At 56.4% G+C, this 20,876-nt stretch overlaps 1 long non-coding RNA gene across 1 annotated transcript; it reads left to right on the top strand.

The window, feature by feature from the left end:
- The first annotated feature begins 7,962 nt into the window (after nt 1–7,962).
- On the top strand, nt 7,963–9,456 carry LOC140596226 (uncharacterized). Its single transcript, XR_011998262.1, has 2 exons — nt 7,963–8,574; nt 8,911–9,456. It is a non-coding gene; the product is annotated as an uncharacterized lncRNA (long non-coding RNA).
- The last annotated feature ends 11,420 nt before the right edge of the window (nt 9,457–20,876 follow it).

The raw sequence follows: 20,876 nt of genomic DNA, 5'->3' as shown, positions 1-20,876 counted from the left end.
GCCTGACACAGGGTCCAATCTCACAACCCTGAGGTCATGACCTAAACTAAAAAATCGAGAGTTGGACACCCAACCAACTGAGTCCCCCAGGTGCCCCTCACACTGTGCCTTTTAAATTCATGCAGCCCCTTGTAGCTTAATCCAACTTTTTTAAAAAAAGATTTTATTTATTTATTTGAGGGACAGAGGGACAAGCAGATGCCCTGCTAAGCAGGGAGCCCGACACAAAATGACCTGCGGCCCAACAGAGGGCTGATCCCAGGACCCTGAGATCATGACCTGAGCCGAAGTCCAACACCTAACTGACTGAGCCACCCAGGCACCCCTTAATACAGCTGTTTCAAAAGCCATACACACTTTCTGTCTATTTACTGTTTACTTACAAAGCATTTTTTGGGATTGAGATTCATTCATTCGGAAAGCACTTTTTGAGCACCTACTCTACTGCCATACTCCATATACACTATATATAGTCATATACTCTTGTGAGGTCTGGGAATACTGGGAAGTTGTGGGGGGGGACAAATGCTACCTAATAACAGAAATATTTACTATGTCATATGATGATACATGCTACGAAGGAAAAAGAAGCAAGGTTAGAAGACAGGGAGTGTGGGGTGGGGGTGAGATCACAGTATCAGACCGTGTGTCTGGAGCGGGATGAGTGAGGACATGAGGTTATGGTTGGGGCAGGTCAATTTCAGCCATTTTGTTGTTGTTTAAGATTTTATTTATTTATTTTAGAGATGAAGAGAAAGAGAAAAAGAGAGAGAGGAGGAGGAGGAACAGAGGGAGAGGAACAAGCAGACTCTCTGCTGAGAGCAGAGCCCAAGGCAGGGCTGGATCCCAGGACCCTGAGATCATGACCTGAATTGATATTAAGAGTCAGTCACTCAACCAACTGAGCCACACAGGTGCCCCAAGTTCAGGCATTTAGAAGTACTTTGGCTTTTATTAACATGTGATGAAGCCTGCCCATAGGAGAAGGGACAAGAAATCAGTTTTTTTTTTTTTTTTTTTCTGGACCTACCATGTACCTCCTGCCTCAGAAGCAGAAAGGCCAGGGGCCTGCCCCATGCCACTGCACCAATGGGCTAATGCCTGAGTGTACCCACCCAGCACCATGCCTGGCACACAGCTGGTATCAGGAAATGTTCACTGTGATGATCGGATTGAGAGAAGAGACTGGGGGACCCCTGGGTGGCTCAGCGGTTTATCGCCTGCCTTCGGCCCAGGGCATGGTCCTGGAGTCCCGGGATCAAGTCCCACATCAGGCTCCCTGCATGGGGCCTGCTTCTCCCTCTGCCTCTCTCTCTCTCTGTGTCTCTCATGAATAAATAAATAAAATCTTAAAAAAAAAAAAAAAAAAAAAGAAGAGACTGGGATGAGCTTCCTGGAGAGACACATTTGAGTTGAGTCGGAGGGATCTGTATATTCTGGAACTCTGGGGTTGAAACCCATTGTTTCTGGAGGGAGCCAGAGGGAAGAGTAGGCTGTGGGACCCCTGAGGGCACAGCTCCTGAGGGCACAGCCCCTGGGGTCTTATCAGCCTCTGGCCTCTGTCTATGGGGACTGACCCAGCTCCTGGCATCCAGCAGGAGCTCAATACGTGCTGGTTAAATGAACAAATGAAAGGAGGGAAGAAGGAACAAATGAAGAAGGAAGCATCCGGGGCTGATACACAGACCCTGCTCCTCCATCCAGGGACTGCCCACAGCCCGCTCTCGCAGAGGCCGGAGTCAGAGAAACCAGGGTGATTCAGATGCCACTGGAACTCTCAGCTTTGTCCCCAGCAGGATGGGGATGTGATGCTTGCGAGGGTCCGATGAGAGGCTCGGTGTGAGGTGCCTGGCCTGGTGCGGGCTGCACGTGGGAACCCTCCGTAGGTATTCACCTTGGCTTTTATTGACCCTACAGGCGGCAGGTGCTGTGCGAGGGGCTTCTCGTGGGCTAACTCTAAAGTTAAACATTACAGCAACCCCGTGAGGCAGGTACCGTTATTACCAACGCATCTAATAGGTGAGGACACAGAAGCTCAGAGAGGCCCAACAACTTGCCTGAAGCCACACAGCCAGTAGGTGGAGAAGCGAGGATTTGAACCAGAGTGTGTGCTTGTAACTGCTGTTCTGTTTTATAGATTGTTCTAGATTTTACCTTTAGAGAGAGGTCTCTCTCTCCTTCTTCCTCTTCCTCTAACCAAACCTGGGACTGGGGTGCTGTTCACTGGGCAGCAGGGAGCCGTGACAGCCCTGGAGGGGGAGTGCAGGGATCTGGCGTTCCCTGTCTTCTTCCTCACGCTGGAGGCACGTGTCAAGCTCTCCCAGTGGGGCTTGCTGTAACCCTGAAGGCAATCAGGGAACATTCCCTCCTCCCCCAGAGCCGGCCGCCCCTATCCTTGGACAAGAGTCAGCCGAGCATGTTTGTTGAGCTCCTGGACGACCCTCAGGGTCTGCGGAGCTGCCCCTCCAGAGGGACTCTTGCTGGCAGTGACCTGCCTGGGCAGGGAGGAGCCCCAAGAGGTGCCCCGGGCTGGTCGTCTGGGCGGGTCTCATAGCAGCTGTAATTGCTGGGCACCAGAGCCCAGGCCGGGCCCTTTTATGGAGACATTTATAGCTGGCACGTCTGGGGGACAATTCAAGTGGTTTTGTCTCTTTTGTGTCCCTTTAATAAACGAGAAGAAGAGACATCAAATTAAGGCTGATTCTGGAGAAACTTGGCTTTGCTGAGAGGCTTTGGGGAGGTCAGGGGAAGGTTATTCTGCTCTCCGACCCTGAGGCCTGGATTTTTTACCACATGCTCTTAAAATGTACAGACTCAGATGTCAGGGCTAGTCGGGCCTTTGAGGTCACCCAAACCAGCTCTCAGCCACCAGCACATTTGAAGCTTTCCAGGGATGAGGAGCTCACTACCTTTCAAAGCGACCGTGCTGCTAACGGCTCTCCAGAGGTGCTCTTCTTAGGGCCTGTGGAAACAGACCTAGGATCAAGTCCCAGCTCTGACGCTCACCAGTGGCAACGTCAGTCCTCGAGCAAAGGCTCTCACTATTCTGAGTTTCCAGATATCATTCATTCATTCAACAAATCTTTGGTCTTAGGCCGGGCTTCACCAGAAGCAGACTCAAGACGAGGATTTGAGTGCAGGTATTTGGGGACCGATCCCAGGAAGACCCCCGGAGAAGGGGAGACTGAGGCAGAGGAAGTGTTGTGTCCTCTCCACTCCTGCCAGAAATACTTCCAAGTCCTAACCCCTGGTACCGTATTTGGAAATAAGGTCTTTGCAGATGTAATCAATTAAGATGAAGTATGAGCTTAGGCTGGGCTCTGATTTGATGACTGGTGTCCTCGTAAGATGAGGGAGCAGGGAGAGAGTGAAGACAGACACACAGGGAGACACCATGTGACAGTCAAGGCAGATAATGAAGCTACACTGCCACACGCCAGCCAGTGCCGGGGATTGCCGGCGACCACCAGGGGCTAGGGGAGATTTTGGACTTCTAGCCTTCTGAACTGTGAAAGAATTAATTCCTAGTGTCCTTGTGGGTCACTGGCATGGCCCAAGGTGGTGGAGACCGGATGGTGAGAGCAGGCTTCTCTGAAGAGACCTAAATATTGAGAAAATCCAAAATTCAGACATCTGATGGAACAGCATTCTAGGCAGAGGGAACGGCCAGCGTGGATGCCCAGAGGAGATGGAGAGCCGCTGTGACAATCCCATGATCTACAAGACTCAGCTCAGGCCTGGAGCAGAGGAGGCTGGCAGTCTCCAGACCTCACTTCCCCCATTCCATGCCTTGGTTCCCAGTTCTGCCCTCCAGTCACCAGAGTGGTAATCCACTCCCGTTCCACCAGGAGCCCTGGAGAGGCTCCAGGCACAGGAGCCCCTCACCAGCCCTTGGACCCTGGACGAGGCCTTCAGTTCAGAACCTCCCTGTCCTCCCCTGAGGACAACACACCACCTCCTAGGGTTGGTGTGAGGTTTAAAAAGGCAACCTTTTCCCAGGCCAAGAGAGGGGGGATCCCTCATATTCATGCCCCACTGCCTGAAATTCCACATTCCTTCCTTCTGGAGGCCAGACAATGGTCAGCAGCTGTTCAGAGGTGGTGATGGGGGGCGGGGGGCAGCATATTTTCCAAGTTTCTGGGTTTTTGTTCTAAAATTAATACATAATTATTGATTTAATTTTTTTTCACATAATTTAGGAGTATATAGAGCATGAGATAAGAAAAACATCCACCTGTTCCCCCTTCCCAGACCGCTTCTACCTCCTGTTTCCTTCCACCCTGTTCCATGAATAGCAAACACAGAAATGCTTCTTGGTTTTTGTTGTTCAGGAACATGAGAGCACATCTGCCTTTTTAACTTCATGTGCTGTGGACGTCTTCCCTTATCAATAACCCCAAGGTAGAAATTATTGCCCATTTCAGTGACAAAAGAACAGGCCTTGGGAAGGGAAGTGTTTTGGCTCCACCCGAGTCTGGAGCCGAACCGCTAACAGCAGCCTCCCTAGCATCTCAGCAGGATCTGGGAAGAGGGACCTCCTTGTGGGAGCAGAGGGCTGCGAGGGCCGCAGAGAGGAGCAGACCGCTCCAGGGGCAGGAGGTCGGCGGACGGGGGCTGCTGGTGTGGCTTGTTCAAGGAGGAGGAGCCCAGCCAGGAGACCCAAGAGCAGGTGTCTGCACAGGTGCGTGCAAAGATGCCAGGACAGGGAGGGCTGGATGCTCGGCTGCCTCTGCCAGGCTCCCACCATCGCACGCCCTTCTGGATGACATCCTTGCTTCCCTGCCTGTCTGAGCCAGCAGGAAGCCCTGAGCCCTCCGTGGCTCAGTGTTCACGTGGGCACAATGGTCAATATTTGCCCGCCTGCCATCCTACATAAGCTCAGAGGCATCAGGTCTGCCCCCTTCCTGAAAGACTCTGGGATCCCCTGAAGCAACCTAGCAGGTAGTCATTCAACTTTTGCTTGGAGGGTGGAGGGCTCTAGAGACGGGCAGCTCATTACCTTCCAAGGAAGCTGGTTCCGCTTTGGATGGTTATAATGGTGGGTTGGGTAGCGGGACAAGCTTAGGCTTTGGAGGCAGACACAGGTGCTGGCGGGGAGAAGGGAAGAGATGATGAATGTAAAATCTGTTCCAGCTGTGTACGTGGGGAGGGAGGGCTGAGTGAGCCTCAGTTTCCTCTCTGGTTTCCTTTGGCTCAGCATTTATCTAACAGCAGCGCACAAACTCTTAGGAGTCATGACATTAATTTAGTGGGTGGTGATCAGTATTTTACAAAAGAAATAGGATAGAAAATACCAGCATGCATCTCAAGCAGTTGAGGATAAGACTTATTTCTTAAAATGTTTGATGTCAGCATGGGGGCAGCATGCTGGTGCGGTGGCACAAAGGAGTCGGTGCAGACCCGGTGGGGGCAGGGGCCTCCAGCAGCTCTGAGGGTGGCCTGCAGGGGCTCCCAGGCTCAGGAGCCTCTTCCTGCAGACCCGCACCAAGCAGGGGGCCCCAGGGGCGGTGGGAACAAGGAGATCCTCTCCTCTCCCCCTGGTGCATCCAGTGGGCTCTGAGCAGCCCCATAAATCGTCTGCCCGGAGTCAGGGGCATAGAACTCCCTGATTTATGCCCTGCCGGGCCCGCCCCCTCTGCCTCCCTCCTGGGCTTTGTGGGGCCAAGGCCTGGCAGGCTGCTGGCTCCAGACAGCCCCAGCGGTTGCCGTGGTGACCGGTTCAGGCTGGGCCATTCTCAGCGCCGCTGCCCTTCCCTCCCTCACATGCTCATCAGGGCTGGCTTCTCAGCAGCACGAGCGGGGCTTCTCCTTGGCCAGCCTGGCCCTTCCCAAGGGGTGCGGCCGTGTCCTGTGGGGCCCGTCATCCATGTCACAGGGAAGCCCAGAGACGGGGCACGCGGAGATGGGGCGGCGTGGGGATACAGGATGACTACCTAGCTAGCATCCCCTGGACCAGGATCTGAGTCCTGCTCCCCACTTCATGGCTGGCCATCTCAGTGCCTGCCTCAGACTTGTTGTCAGGAATCAATGAGTTGGGGCATCTGGGTGGCTCAGTGCTTGAGCATCTGCCTTTGGCTCAGGGCGTGATCCCGGGGTCCTGGGATCGAGTCCCACACTGGGTTCCCCGAAGGGAGTCTGCTTCTCCCTCTGCCTGTGTCTCTGCCTCTCTCTCTCTCTCTCTCTGTGTCTCTCATGAAGAAATAAATAAAATCTTAAAAAAAAAAAAAAAAAGAATCAGTGAGAGTCCCAGGGAAAGTGCAGGGCCCTTTCATGGGCACCGAAATCTGTACAAGTCTCCACTATCCCATCTGCAAAGTGGGTGTAACACCCTCCCCGGTCACTGCTCTCTCCCAGGGCCGCAGCCACGAGCGCCAGGTGGGGCTCCAGAACCATAAGCACGTACACGAATCTCAAAGGTTGTTGAAAAGACCCCTAAGGGAGGGCTGAAACCTAGGGAGTGAAGACGGCCGCAAATCCTCTGGCACCCCTGCCGTCGAGATCTGGGGGTTCGACCCCCTCTGCTCACATCTGAACTGGCCTTAGTGCTCGTCTGTAAGTAGCACAGCGTGGCAGGCCGGGTCAGGGGAGCCTTGCTGCTTCGCTCTGGTCCACGGAGCCCCAGGCCACCCTGCAAGAAACCCCGGCCCTGAGGACACCGTGCTGGAGAGATCTCGCGGAAAGGTCCACGAAGAGAGAGAGGAGATGCCCGGCCAGGCCCCAGCTCCTCCTGTCACAGGTGCTGGAGTCCTCCCGGCAGAAGCAGAGACGAGCTGTCCCTGCTGAGACCTGCCCAAAATGTAGATTCATGAGCAAAATAAATAACCATCATTGCTTTACACCACTAAGTTTTGGGTTGATTTGTTCCGCAGCATGGATTTTTTTTTTTAAGACCAAAAAATGTAAAGCCCTGGCCCTGTGCCTAGCACATAAGTGTTCAGTAAAGGGTAGTAGCTGCCAGAGTCACAGTAACCGTACTTGTTGCTGGGGAGCAAAATAGCCTGATTATTCAGAACCGAGGATAAGGAGGCAGACGGCCTGAGTCTGAACCCACATCGCCGGCTCTGCAGTCCTGGACAATTCCTTTCCCTCTCCGGGCCTCAGTTTCTGCATCTGTAGAAAAGCAATAATGACAGTCGACCGCTTTGTGGGGTTATTGGGAAGAGCGAACGAGCTGACGTCCATAAAGTGCGGCTCACGGCGCCTGGCACAGAGGAAGTGCCAGCCTCAACATCGTTACCTTCAGTTTATTTATTTTTTTTTTGTTTTTATTTATTTTTTTCGTTACCTTCCGTTTAACATTTCAAGTGCACCCCCTCATTTTGTAAGACCTTAAAAGGGTCAGAGCTCGAAGCAACAAAGCCATTGCGTGCAGCCCTCCATGGTGCAGATGGGATTGGATTGCTGGTGGAAGCTTTGAGTTATGATATTTTTATCTTTATAAAGAGCTCTGGGTGGCCCATCTGAAAGCCAAATAAATAACACCGATGACAATGGAGGAGCTGAAGGGGGAGGAGGAGAATTTGCCAGCGGAGCTCACCTACATCATCGCTTCCAGAAACAGCCCAGGGGATTAGTTCCACGCAGATTGCTAAATGCTCTGAGCTCCTGGGGCTGCGAGGTAGGAGGTGGGGAAGCTTGGTCATCCCTGCCTGTTTGGACACCATCAGGACTTCTAGATCATTTGGCCCATCCTCTCATTGTCCATACAGGATCCGGAGAGCGACAGTGACTTGCCCAAGGTCACCCAGCAGGTCACCAGAACCCAGAGCTCCTGCCTCCCAGCCCGGATCTTTCAAGGCCCCTTCCAGGCTCAGAAGCAACATTTTTCAGAGGAGGCTTTCCTTGCGAAGCTTTTCAGGGGTGGGTTTTGTTCTCTCCCTGCCAGCCTACCATAGGCTTCCTTGCACTCAAATGCTCCACGTGGGAGTCTTGGCTATTACTCACTCCTTTCCAAATGGAATGTTAGCCTCAGACAAGGAGCCCTGGGGAAGACAGGGGTTGCTAACCTGGAAACTCCTCTCCAGGTGCAGCTTGAGCAGCAGCGGGGCGGTTTTATCATTCCCCTTCAGCAGATGGGAAAACCGAGTCCCAGGGCAGGGAAACAAGCCTTGGTCCGCTCACCTCAGACTGGACCCCCACGGACCCTCCTAGGTCAGGACAGCAGCTCCCCGTCCCCGTGGTGCACTTACTTCTGTGAAGACTGGAAGCTCCCTTGCTCAGAAATGGCCCCTCGGTCACTTTTTCCCAAGCCTGGAACTCCACCTTGGAGTGTGCTGCTTTCGAGCCTGGAAGGTGTTCGTGGAAACGCGGCTGGTCGCCGTGCCCTTGAGCTGATTTGAAGTCATCGACTGTGGCTTTGGCCACTCATCACCCATGTGTCCGTCAGCAAGTCATTTTACCTTTCTGTGTCTCGGTTTCTTCGGCTATGAAACGGGGGTCCTGATTGGACTACCCCCCCCACCCCATGAAGGTGAAATGTGATGTTCCAGCTGCGGATTATTGCACCCCCCTGAAACTTAATGACTTAAAATGCAACGATCCTTTGTTTTGCTCAAGACTTTGCAACCAGGGTCGGTAGGTGAGGCTGGTTGAGGAGGGTCCTCACTCAGAGTAGGGGAGCTCGTTGGTCTCTGCCCACGTGGACCTCTCCCCAGGGCCAGCTTGGGCTTCCTCACACTGCGAGGGAGGGAGGGAGGGAGGGGGCCAAAAGCGAGCGTCCCGAGGGAGGGAAGCTGGTTTGGGCCTGCAAAGTGTCACGCAGCTCTTTCACGGTGTTCTCTCCCCCCACTGTCACAGGGCTCAGGTTCAAAGAGAAGGAACACAGCGGGTAGCACTTACCGTAATTACAATGAAATCGTCATTTATGTCATTATTTCTTGGCATCTGCTTTTCTTCCCCTCCCTCCCCTAGAGTGGCTTCTTCCTTGCTGTATCCGCAGAGCCTACACCAGTGCCTGGAAGTTGCACGGGTTTCAGTAAAAAGTCTTAAACATAGGGGCGAACGGATGAACTGGTGCCTCTCTCTGACACTCCGGCCTTGGATCGCAGTTGCTCAGGCAGGGGTCACGGAGGGAGCCCTGGCTCCAGCATCTGAGGCCTGGGCCTGGGCCCCGACTCTGGCCCCAGGCTGCTGGGTGACCTTGGGCAAGTCACAGACTTCTCCGTGGGTGTCGGCAAAACTAATAAGACCAGAACCTGGCTTTTCAACTTGTGTCATCAAAAACCCCGCATATGACTTGCTTTAATTAAGATAAGAGCACAGCGAAATGTTTGGACTTGCTGTTCATTCTTTGATGTTCGGTCTTTTCTGTTGTTGTTTTTGATGTCAGAGGCTCGGAGGACGGGACTTGGGTTCTTGGCGCATGCTGGCGGGCTGCCTGCCGTCTGCTGTTTGCCTTGCTAAAAGCACTTATGATCCTAATAAAGTGAGATGGATGCGGCCTCCCTGGGGGCGAAACACTTTCCATTCCCTGTGTTCACAGCGCTTCTCGGCCGCACTCATGCCTGATATTTATGGAGCACCAACAAAATGCTAGGTCCTGGGCCAAGTTTCATTTAATCCTCAAAACAACTCCAGGAGTGAGGTGCCGCTATTGTCCTCATTCTAGATGGGGGCAGACAGGGGCCCTAGCGGGCATGGGGACTCATCCAAGGTTACTGGGAAGTAAGCTGGGAGGTAGCAGTGCCAGGATCTGGACCCTGCAGGGCCTCCCGCGGGCTGCTGCCCACCCCGGCTTGGATAGGAGGCTGACAGGGAACCTAGCCACGTACAGGGTAGGAAGCAGGTCTGTAGGATTGCTCAGTGCCACTGTTAGTCCCTAGAGAGAGGTGACAGGCCCATGAGGTGTTGTTTCTATGACCCCATTTGATAGGTGGGAAAACAGAAATTTTACAAGGGAGGTTGGCTTCAGGAAAGGATGATGACCAGGGAAAGGGAGGTGGGGGCTTTGAGACCCTCTGCCCTCGACTGGCATCATGGAAGGTGAAGTCAGGGGAAGGCGTGCGTCTTTGCTGGCCTGATGTGTGGGTTATTGGCTGACCTGACCTCGGCGTCTCACTGTTCAACAAAGCCAGTGGAAGGGACACGGCTGTGCCTCCTGCAGGGCAGCAGTGCCGAGTGCAGTGATCCCCGGAGGATGTGGGAAAGCATCCATACCCCTGGTTCCCAAAGGGGGACTAGGAGGTGCTGATGGGGGGCAGGTGGGGCCTCGGGGAGCTCGGTTCTCTTTCCTGGGCCTTGGCTGAAGCCCGGGCATCTCTGGGAGGGCCAATAGCCCAGCAACGTCCCCCACCTTTAGTCCTCTGCAGTACCAGCAGTTCCACCCTGTAAACAGCTTCTAGAAAAAGTATAAGCTGCAGACAGGGAGGGAACATCTCTCTTGAGGGCACTTCAGGGCAGTTTAGGAGATTCAGCTTTGCCTTATCTGCAAAATGGAACAGACACTAGCCCTACCAGGTTGTCAAGCTCCTGGCACAGCGCCAGGCACCCCCAAAGAGCAAAGCGGGCATGTTCATCCTGAACTGAGGGCTGTGGAGGGTGGTGATCCCTCACTGGAACCTGACTGTCCCCAGGCCTCACCAGCCTGCAAGGACCCCAGGAGGTCCCTCTGACACTAAGACCCAGGTAAGGAAGGTTCTTACACCTCCCCTCCCCCTAGAACCCCCTCCCCATCCACAACCAGGCTATTTACCCTGAGATCATGACCTGATCATGACCAAGAGTTGGACACTTGACTGACCAAGCCACCCAGGAGCCCCTGCTCATATTCTTAATGTCTTAAGGCGCCTTCACTACTGCCTTGGTCATGTCATAGGAGATCTTACAAAAAAGCCTCACCAGGTGTCTTCACTGTCCACCTTGCTCACCTTGAGCTTCTGAGTGCTACTGTTGCCCCGGGGCTCACAGTGAGGTGGGCAGAGGGTGGGCTCAGGCCAACCCCGCTTCCGAATTTGTCACTGGGGCCACACCGGCCATACCTGGGCCCTGGGTCTTTCACAGTCTCCGTGACCAGGGCTTGGGCACCTTCTTCTCCTGTTTCTTTCCTCCATCAAGACTCAGAACCAGTGCTGGGGCAGTATTGCTCTCATGTCCCCTATTCCTGGACCCCGAGCACCCAATCCCGCCCCTTCCATGACTGCCTACCTGGGGAGGACCCACCAGGGCCACCGCCAGCCAAACTCTGCCCCCAAGCACGGGTGTAAGCAGCGCAGGCTGCCACAGACAGAAGGAGCGGTCAGGCCCCCTGTCTGTGTGTCCCTGGGGCAAGTCTCTTCCCCCCCCACTTGGGCCTCCAGGTTAGATAACGCCCAAGGCCCCACCCAGCCGGCCATTCGGAGGCCTGGGGTCTTCTCCACACCTGAGGCAGCCAGCGGAGCCAGGGCCACCCCTACCCTGCTCCCCCTTTCCCATCCAGGCCAGACTGCCAGGCCAGCTGGGAGGCCCTTATCACGCGGGCCTATCTTCATTGTTTGCATAGCGCTCATTTCCCCTCGGCTAAGAAAACATGTTTGCAAAATCAGATTTCCCTGGAAAGCCGGCAGGTTAAAAGGAAAGGAAACTGTTTGAGTTCTGTGAAGCAGGGATCTGAAGGCAGGGACTGACCCCTGGGATTGCCCTCATTCTTCTGGGTCCCCTTGATTAGAGGAAGCGGCCCGATCCCAAATTCCAGCTCCTGAGTAGCCCCCACATGCCCTCCAAGTCTCTCCCAGAACCCAGAGGCAGCTGGGGCCCAGAGAGGCTTAGAGCTTTTCTCAGGGTCACGCAGAGTGGAGACTCCCCTTCTCCAGAACCCGCAGAGGCTCCTCGTTGCTGGCAGGGCAAGCCCACCCCAGCCTGGTGGTCCAGGCCTTCCTCTTCCCTTGCAGGGACCTTTAGTTCTAGACTTAAATTCCTCCCTGGCTCTTGTCTGCCCTGAGGACACCTCCTTCAACCCATTCTCCATCTATCCAACTCCCTCTTGCTCCTCAGGACCCCACACAGATCCCGCCTCCTCCAGGAAGCCTTTCCCTGCCCAGCCCTGCCCACAGGATGCCCCCTCTCTGCAGGGGCCCTGGCTACACCACAGCACTGTTGGGTCACGTCTCCTGGACCCGCCCTCTCCCAACCACTGCCACCACCGGGCCGAACCGTGCTTGTACCCAGCTGCACTTCTTGGCCAGAGCTGGGTTCCTACCCCCCGGAGCTAGCCTGGCCTGCTCAGGGCCACCTGGGCCACCAAGGAGAGAATCAAAGCGTTTCCTTGGGGGAGAAAATGATACTGAAGACAGCCCCGGTCTGCCTCGGGGCCTCCTTCTGGGGCTTTTCTCTACAAATGACTTCTCCTGATATTAAAAGCGGATTAAATCATAGGTACAGTGCCCTAGCAGGCCCCTCTGCCGCTGTTAACAAGATGAGCTAGATGTCCCTGTGCCCACAAGGAAAGCCGTCCACGAGGGGAAACTCAAGCTGCAGAAAGAAAGGTACATATGATCCCTTTGTTTTTAATTTAAAAAGCGAAATACCTGTCACGGCTCACATGTCATGTGCATTAGCTCCCCGGCCCTTGTGACGTTCCTGCTCCACAGGCACCGTAGTCGTCCCATTTTACAGGTGAGCAGACTGAGCTTAAGGGAAAGGCTTTGCGTCCAGGCTGCCAGCGAGGTCAGGCCCCACACTGTGCAGACATCTCTGTGATCTCTGTGCTGTTCTGTGTTTGCATGTACACACGACCGAAGATACTGAGAAACTGGGAATGATGCTCTCTAGGCCTAGAGTAACAGGGAGTGTTTGGGGAGGAAATATGGAAAGAGTTTCCTTTCCTCTTTTTTTTTTTTTTTTGGACAGAGAGAGAGAGCACACAAGTAAGGGGAGTGGCAGGTAGAGGGAGACCCGTTGAGCAGGGAAACTGATGTGGGGCTTGACCCCATGGTCCTGGGATCATGACTTGAGCCAAAGGCAGCTGCTTAACCTACTGAGCGCCCCCTCCGGCGCCCTTCATTTCCTCTTCTTATATTCTGTATTGTTGGGTGGTCACAAGTAATATAATATCAAATGAATCTTAAAAATAGAAAAAGCAAAAAAAAAAAAAAAAACAAAAAAAAAAAAAAAAAGAAAAAAGGAAAAGCAGCTCACACTCATTGTAGAAAACTCAGAAAAGAGAAAAGCCCCAGAAATCAGAGACAGCCAGTCTCTTGCAACTGGCAGGGAAGCCCATTCAGGGCCAGGGGATTCTGGAAGGCTCCCCACCAAGATGGGGAAGTCACTGTGATTGTTCAGGTGCAGGGATCAGCACGGGGAGCAGACTCCAGCTCCCTGTAAGAGGGTCAGAGCTGTTCAGCCGTGGAACATGGCAGCCTCATGGTGGTGAGCTGCCTGTCAGTGGAGGCATGCAAGCTGATTCCCCATGCTGGACTAACACTGAGCTGTTTGCTAAATATTTCATGTGAGTTAGTCTGATTCCCACGCCCCACCTTTAAACCCGAGCAGGACGGCGAGAGAATATTCCTGCAAGGTGGGGCCTAGAGCCAGCTGGTTAAAACATAACAAATCATCATAAAACAAAGATGAAGAAGCTTGAAGAGACATCGCAGTTTGCAGCTCGCCGAATTCCTTGACATATATGGTGTCGTGATTTCAGAGCCTCCCAACATTGTGCAGAGGGGGAAACAGAGGCGCGGTGGCCGGGGGGGGGGGGGGGGGGGGGGATGGGTGGTGGCGGGTGTGGACTCGCCCAAGGTCACCCAGCTGGCCCGTGTTCCCGACCCTGGCCTGGCCTGCCGTGCCACACCCAGGCGTTTCCACGGCCCTTGCTCATCTTCCTTGCAGCATCCGGCGCCCAGCAGATGCTCGGGCCCTCCGCAGACCCGAGTCAGCAGCCCCGGGTTCCAGTCCTGCTCCGGCCTGATGCTCTGGGTGACGCGGAGCAAGCCCCTGTCCCTCTGGTGCGGGTTCGATACCTCTCCTCTGCGGGCTGCCCGCCGGGGCCCTCGCTCTCAGCCTGTCCCCTGCTGTCGGCAGGCCCCAAGGCGTCCTCAGGGGGCACGGGGGCGGCAGGGCCCCTGGAGTACCAGACCGTTCCTTTATTCCGTGCAGATTTATAGGGGTGCCTTCCTGAACTTTCGTTCACTGTCCACAGTCCAGCACACGGTCTAAAAACAACAGATCCGATGAAAGAGATGAAAGCAGGAGGGAAACCGCCTCCCACAGCCCCGGCCTGGCCCTGGGCCCACTGCACGCGCTGGTCAAGGCCAAGTCAGGCCTGCAAAGTATGGAGAGGCCCGGAAAAGGCACCTTCCCACCCAGGGGTCTGGGGCTTCAAGGGGCCCTGGGTGCTAAGCCTCGGACGAGGTACTGACATGGGGGCGGGCGAAAAGGGAATGGAGACCCCAGCTCTGTTGGGGGCAAGTGGATTCACATGCCGGGAAGAGGAACTTGACAGAGCCTGCATTGGGATGAGGAGGAATGACCCCCAGGAGCCACCCCGCCGCCTCTCTGTTCTTGAACTCAGCAAAGTCGTGCCCCACCTCAGGGCCTTTGCACATGCCGCTCCCTCTGCCTGGAGCATTCTTCTCCCCACCTTTCACGAGCTCTCTCATTTTTCAGGTCTCCGATTGAGTGTCACCTCCTTGGGGACACCTCTAACTAATAACCTCATCTGTTACCCGGTTCAGCGCTCGTTGTCCTAGTGGCACTTGGCACAATGTATAATCATTGGTTTTCATGATTCATCTGTAAGCTCCATGAGGATGTGCCCTATTGTCTCATTCCTCTGGGCAAAGGGGGGTCAGTTCTGCTACCAACTCAGCGTTTCAGGTTCAGGCATCAGCTCCCTGGATCACAGCCAGTAATGCCGAGCTCCTGTCACGCGTAAAGCGGTCTCCATCTATGACTCTACTCAATCGTCACAGCCACCCAGAGAGGAGGTGCGAGTATTGTGCCCATTTCACAGGTGAGAAGGCTGAGGCTGAGCAAGATGAACGTTCCTTGGCTACACACAACCCCTTGCTCACCTTCGGGCCCCTGGGTGCTTCCGGGGTGAGCACTGCAGAGCAGGGAATCAGACCAGGCATCGGGCAGGAACACCCTTGGGTGACGGCGTCTGTTCACACCTGAGCAGGTCTCCCTCTGGAGTGGGAAGACAGGGGAGCCGGAGGGAGGGAAGCCAGAGCTGGCTGTGGGGCCACGGATGCGACGGGGGAACCGGGGGGGCAGGGGTCCAGGCCTTCTCTGCACGGGTCTCACCCCACTGAGACCCTCTGAGCCCTCCTGGTCTGCAGAGCGGGGCCTCGGACCCTTCCTGCATCGCAGACCCGAGGAGGGTGGGCAGCGGGATCTTCCACACCCTTGTGTCCCCTTGTTCTAGATAGTTCTCTGAGGGAGGAACCAGGGGCAAGGACAGGGACCTCTAACCCGAGCCCGTGCCCGGCACCTGTGGCTGGTGTTCTTTACGGGGTTCTCTCGTCTTCTGTGTACGCTGAATTTTTCTCTAATGAAAAGTAAAAGAGAAAGGAAAGCAGAAGGCAGGACAGGAAGCAATATGCATAATTGAATTTTATTTTTTTCAAAGAAGTTGTGTGTGTGTGTCTGTGTGTATTATTTATACAGAAAGTCGGGGGATGTACACAAAAATATTAATGATGGTTCTCTCTGGTGGAATCATGGACGATTTTATTTTCCTTCATTACACTTTTTATGTTCCTAATGGAGGGAGAACCCCCCACAGCTATTACGGAAAGAAAAATAAGAGGAATGTCTTGGGGCCTGGAGTCCCCGCCACCCCTCAGCTGCTCCCCGGCTTTGCTCCGGCCCGGTCCCCTCGCGGAGCCTCCTCTCCTGGCAAAACGGGAGCCTGTGGGATGCGGGGAGGCCACAAGGAGCTGGCGCCCGAGGAAGCACGGGGTAGCGCTCAGGCCCTGGTGCGCTGCCCTCACCCCGACACACGCGCACACACGCGCACACGCACGCACACCCACTTGGGGGCTCGGAGGCGGAGGCACTAGCGTGCACACACCTGCAGACCTGCTCAGGGACACGCAGGCCCCGGCGGGACAGCCAGGCCTCCTGGCCCCACACACGCTCCCCAGCCCACAACGCCCTCGAGCCGTGGGCACCAACACACGCGCGCGTGGTGTGCCCGCGAGCACACGCGCTGTAACCTGTGTGGGGCGAGAGGAGAGAGCCCCGTGGCTCTCCAAGATAAACACAGGAAGTGAGGATCCCGTAATGTCAGGGGTGGGAGCCATCCATAAACTGCAGGCAGGGGTGGCGGGTGGGGAGGAGGAGGAAGAGGGGCCCGGGAAGGGAGGGTGGGTGTGGGAGTCCGGGCAAGGGCCTGCGTTTGACATCTGCTGTCTTGGGTTCAAATGTGAAAAGTTGAAACGGTGACTAAGCTTGGGGGCTGTCTCAGCTCTGTCTGTCTGTCTGTCTGTCTGCGACAACACCTCCCCCCTCCGCCCTACCGCTCGCTCCCCAGCGCAGGGCTCCGTGAGCCGTGTGTCCGGGCCAGTGGGGGCCCCGGCCGGGCCCCCCCACCTCACCCCCACCCCTCGGGGAGCCAGAGCCCCTGCTCAGCCGAGTCTGGCCGAGAAGGAGAGCCTGGAAAGAAGCCGTCACTCCGGATTCGGGATGCTCCGGACCCCGCGCCTGCCTCACGACCCAGCTCGCATCCCCCAGGCAGCCCGGGGCGGCTGCGGGAGCCCACGCGCCCCAGCCTTCTGCTCCGGCCCCAGGGGACACGTGGCCGGCCACCCAGGGCTGCCCCGGGAACGGTTTTGGGGGAATGAGTGTGCCCTGTGTGCCAGGTACTTTACATCAGCCTTAAGCACTTTTCTGGAACAGAGCGAGGGCAGAGGAGAAGGGGGTGTTTCCTCGTTTATTCTGCACCAGCCGCCCCCATCGTGGGTTTGCCGCCAGGTCAGCAGCCCCGTCAAGGCTGCTGATGCTCTTCCTCGGGGGCCCTGCCTCACGGTCCCCGACGGTCACACAAGTGAAGAGGGTGCCAGGGTGGTGGCTCCCACACGCCGGGGCGGAGGGCCACACGGAAACTCTTTTTGAGAAAAATGTCCTGTTTTGACCTTCCCTGCGCAACCCACTGGGCGAGTGGGGTTGACTGTGTCCTTCTCAACCCGGTCGTCGGCTCACCTCCTGCTGCCCGAAGGCCTGACCCCACAGCTGGAGCCCTCAGGCAGCCCAGGGGCGGGCCCACATCCCCACCCCCACCCCCACCCCCACCCCCACCCCACCCAGCCGCTGTGCCCACTCGGGCGAGTCGGGGCCGCTCCTGGCCGCACCTGGATCTCTTCAGCTCCCCAGAACCTCACCTGTGCGCCGAGCTTCACAACCACCCGTCGCTCCTCCCGAAATCCAGGACGTAGGAAGACTGTGTCCGTGTTGCCAGTGAGGAAACTGAGGCCCGGGAAGGTCACACAAGTGATGGGAAGTGGAGCCCAACCCAGACCCAGGGCTGCGGCTTCCGAATCCAGTTCTCTCCTTCCAGCGCCGCCTCCTTCCTCCGCCGTGGCTGCTGGTGGCTGGTGGTGACGGCACCAGGGCCGGGACAGAGGGGCCTCTGCCTGCCTTGTCACTGCTAGTGGCTCAGCCTCAGCCCCCAGACCCACACCCTAGGGTGGCTCGAAGGGACCAGCGTGGCCCGGCCCTGCCCAGCTCCTCACGCTCCTCTCTCTTGACCTTTTTATTCACCACCTTCAGCCACATGATTCTTTCGTATCCTTAGATTCCCTGTTCTTTCTCGTCTCAGGGATCTTTCTGCTACTTCTGTATTTTTTTTCTTTCTAAAAATTTATTTACTGGATAAATAGATGGTGGGTGGTTGGATAGGTATATGGGGGGGCAGCCAGTTGGGTGGGCGGATGGGTGGGTGTGTGGGTGGATGGGTGGGTGGGTGTGCGGGTGTGTGGGTGGATGGGCGGATGGGTGGGTGTGTGGGTGGATGGGTGGGTGTGCGGATGGGTGGGTGTGTGGGTGGATGGGTGGATGGGTGGGTGTGCGGGTGTGTGGGTGGATGTGTGGATGGGTGGGTGTGTGGGTGGGTGTGCGGGTGTGTGGGTGGATGGGTTGATGGGTGGGTGTGTGGGTGGATGGGTGGATGGGTGGGTGTGCGGGTGTGTGGGTGGATGTGTGGATGGGTGGGTGTGTGGGTGGGTGTGCGGGTGTGTGGGTGGATGGGTGGATGGGTGGGTGTGTGGGTGGATGGATGGATGGGTGGGTGTGTGGGTGGATGGATGGATGGGTGGGTGTGTGGGTGTGGGTGGATGGGTGGATGGGTAGATGGGTGGGTGTGTGGGTGGATGGATGGATGGGTGGGTGTGCGGGTGTGTGGGTGGGTGTGTGGGTGGGTGTGCGGGTGTGTGGGTGGATGGGTGGATGGGTGGGTGTGTGGGTGGATGGGTAGATGGGTGGGTGTGTGGGTGGATGGGTGGATGGGTGGATGTGTGGGTGTGTGGGTGGATGGGTGGATGGGTGGGTGTGTGGATGTGTGGGTGTGTGGATGGGTGGGTGTGTGGGTGGGTGTGTGGGTGGATGGGTGGATGGGTAGATGGGTGGGTGTGTGGGTGGATGGGTGGTTGGGTGGATGTGTGGGTGTGTGGGTGGATGGATGGATGGGTGGGTGTGTGGGTGGATGGGTGGATGGGTGGGTGTGTGGGTGGATGGGTGGATGGGTGGATGGGTGGGTGTGTGGGTGGATGGGTGGGTGTGTGGGTGGATGGATGGATGGGTGGGTGGATGGGTGGGTGTGTGGGTGGATGGGTGGATGGGTAGATGGGTGGATGGGGGATGGGTGGGTGTGTGGGTGGATGGGTGTGTGGGTGGATGGGTGGGTGTGTGGGTGGATGGGTGCATGGTTGGGTGTGTGGGTGGATGGGTGGATGGGTGGATGGGTGGGTGTGCGGGTGTGTGGGTGGGTGTGTGGGTGGGTGTGCGGGTGTGTGGGTGGATGGGTGGATGGGTGGGTGTGTGGGTGGATGGGTAGATGGGTGGGTGTGTGGGTGGATGGGTGGATGGGTGGATGTGTGGATGGGTGGGTGTGTGGATGGGTGGGTGTGTGGGTGGGTGTGTGGGTGGATGGGTGGATGGGTAGATGGGTGGGTGTGTGGGTGGATGGGTGGTTGGGTGGATGTGTGGGTGTGTGGGTGGATGGATGGATGGGTGGGTGTGTGGGTGGATGGGTGGATGGGTGGGTGTGTGGGTGGATGGGTGGATGGGTGGATGGGTGGGTGTGTGGGTGGATGGGTGGGTGTGTGGGTGGATGGATGGATGGGTGGGTGGATGGGTGGGTGTGTGGGTGGATGGGTGGATGGGTAGATGGGTGGATGGGGGATGGGTGGGTGTGTGGGTGGATGGGTGCATGGTTGGGTGTGTGGGTGGATGGGTGGATGGGTGGATGGGTGGGTGTGTGGGTGTGTGGGTGGATGGGTGGGTGTGTGGGTGGATGGATGGATGGGTGGGTGTGTGGGTGGGTGTGCGGGTGTGTGGGTGGATGGGTGGATGGGTGGGTGTGTGGGTGGATGGGTATGTGGGTGGGTGTGTGGGTGGATGGGTGCATGGTTGGGTGTGTGGGTGGATGGGTGGATGGGTGGATGGGTGGGTGTGTGGGTGTGTGGGTGGATGGGTGGATGGGTGGGTGTGTGGGTGGATGGGTGGGTATGTGGGTGGATGGGTGCATGGGTGGGTGTGTGGGTGGATGGGTGTGTGGGTGGATGGATGGGTGCGTGGGTGGGTGTGTGGGTGGATGGGGGATGGGTGGGTGTGTGGGTGGGTGGGTGTGTGGGTGGATGGGTGGGTGTGTGGGTGGATGGGTGGATGGATGCATGGGTGGGTGTGTGGGTGGATGGATGCATGGATGGATGGATGGAGCAAGAGGGAGGTGGAGGGATTAACAGGGGGCTAGGTGGGTGGCTGGATGACTACATATTGGGGGGATGACTGGACAGTACTTGAGTGAGGGGGTGGATGGCTACGTGATGGAAGGAGGTGGGCAGGAGTTGTGCAGGTGGATGATGGAACGGTGGGTGGGTGGGAGAATGGATCTGATGGGTAGGTGGAGGAATGGATGGATGGACGGGCAGATGGGAGGCTCAGCCCTCTCTGTGCCACCTGCATGCCTGGATGGCTAGTTTGCACCCCCAACACTACCCTGCCTCCCCCACAAGTGTGAGGGAGCAAACCTCACTTTGGCCTCAGTCTTGATTCTGCTCAGGGGTGTCCTGATGAGTCCCTTTAGGAATGCAGCAGGACCCCCAGACCCGGCTCTGGGGGCGGGGGTCAGCCTCTGTCCTCCGTGCAGAGCCCCTCACCTGCTACAGCGGCTCTGGCCTTGGGGCAGGGGGAGGTTATCTCCTCCGTTGCCTTAAAACCACCACCCAGACTGAGAGCACATGTCCAACGCCGTGCGCTGGAGTGTGACGAACTCCAGTTACGTTGTGATGACTAGATCGTCAACCTAAAAACCTGGAAATAGTGTCTTGGAGAGTTCCAAAGGAGTGTAAATCCATTTTAACAGGAACCCCCACCCCAACCAAAACATGGTGCAATTAAGAGGAGGTTTTTAATTTCCCCCAAATCCAGCCAGAATGTCTTCAGACTAATTAGCTAAACAATCATCACCAATATACAAAGAATAAAATGGAGCAAACAAAATCAGATACACTGAAGGGGTAGAAATGTGAGCGAACAGATCCCCAGGTCGATAGGACTCTAGGGGAAGGTGCCCGCCCCCGGCACCCTCTCCCCACCAGACCCCTTACCCAGCCCCGGAGAGAGGGGAGCCCCTGCGTGGGTTCTGCATGGGGGCTGCCTCTGTGAGCCTCTGTGCTTACCCATCCATAAAGACGTAGCCGTCGATGCTCCGAAGTGCTCCCACCTCTGTCCCGGGCCAAGCG

This window comes from Vulpes vulpes, chromosome 2 (assembly GCF_048418805.1).
Source record: "Vulpes vulpes isolate BD-2025 chromosome 2, VulVul3, whole genome shotgun sequence".
In the NCBI taxonomy this organism is placed as follows: domain Eukaryota; kingdom Metazoa; phylum Chordata; class Mammalia; order Carnivora; family Canidae; genus Vulpes; species Vulpes vulpes.
The sequence above is the reverse complement of the archived record's forward strand: the minus strand, read 5'-3'. Positions and strand labels throughout refer to the sequence as shown.